The 872-nt window shown below is 48.2% G+C and overlaps 1 pseudogene; it reads left to right on the forward strand.

Moving 5' to 3' along the window:
- Positions 1-424: 424 nt before the first annotated feature.
- On the forward strand, positions 425-525 carry LOC130460326 (uncharacterized; annotated as a pseudogene).
- The last annotated feature ends 347 nt before the right edge of the window (positions 526-872 follow it).

Here is an 872-nt window from a genome sequence, read left to right on the forward strand (position 1 = left end):
GGGGGAATGACTATAGTCTTGGCAATTTTCGCAAAAGGAGGTGCCCGGAGGCATTGAGCCATAAGAACTAACCTTGCTCTTCCCCTTAGAGAGAAGAGTGGCCGAAGGAGGAGGGATTGTAGATGGTGATGGCGGTTGGCTTGGTGTGTTTTCGAGCTTCTCCAATCGCGAGGTAAGCTTCTCTATCATCCCTGCTTGCTCTATGGCGTACACCGAACCCTTACCATCTTCACTCCTACCTTTCCCATCATAATTCCTTGTGCCTACATGCCAAGATTGGTAGTTTTGAACTACATCCTCAATGATTTCCTCTATTTGATCCTCAGTTTTGTTCATGATGGGGCCTCCCGCGCCCCCATCAAGACTTGTCTTCGAACTTGGACTCAACCCCAAGTAGAATGTTTGAAGCAACAACCATTTAGGGATCCCATGGTGAGGGCATTCCCTTTGGTACTCCTTAAAACGATCCCAAGCTTCAAAGAGTGACTCATCTCGCCTTTGCTCAAAGGATTGAATCTTGTGGCGACACTCCGCCGTCTTCCCATACGAATAGAACTTGTTTAAGAATGCACTCGTCACCTCGGTCCAAGTGCGAAGTGAGTTGGGATTGACCTCCTTGTCAAGCCAATCACTTGCTCGCCCAAGTAGAGAAAACCAAAACAATGTCTACCTCACGTAATCCGATGTGACACCATTGTGCTTGATTGTGTCACAATAGTGCTCGAATTGTTTGAGATGTTCGTGAGGTGATTCATTACTCTTCCCACAAAAGGGGTGGCTTTGGACCAAATTGATCAAGGCGGGCTTGATCTCAAAGTTGTTGGCACCCGTTGTGGGGGCTTGAATACCGCATGTAGCTTCGCATGCCCCCG

Source organism: Spinacia oleracea, chromosome 4 (genome assembly GCF_020520425.1).
Source record: "Spinacia oleracea cultivar Varoflay chromosome 4, BTI_SOV_V1, whole genome shotgun sequence".
NCBI lineage: Eukaryota > Viridiplantae > Streptophyta > Magnoliopsida > Caryophyllales > Amaranthaceae > Spinacia > Spinacia oleracea.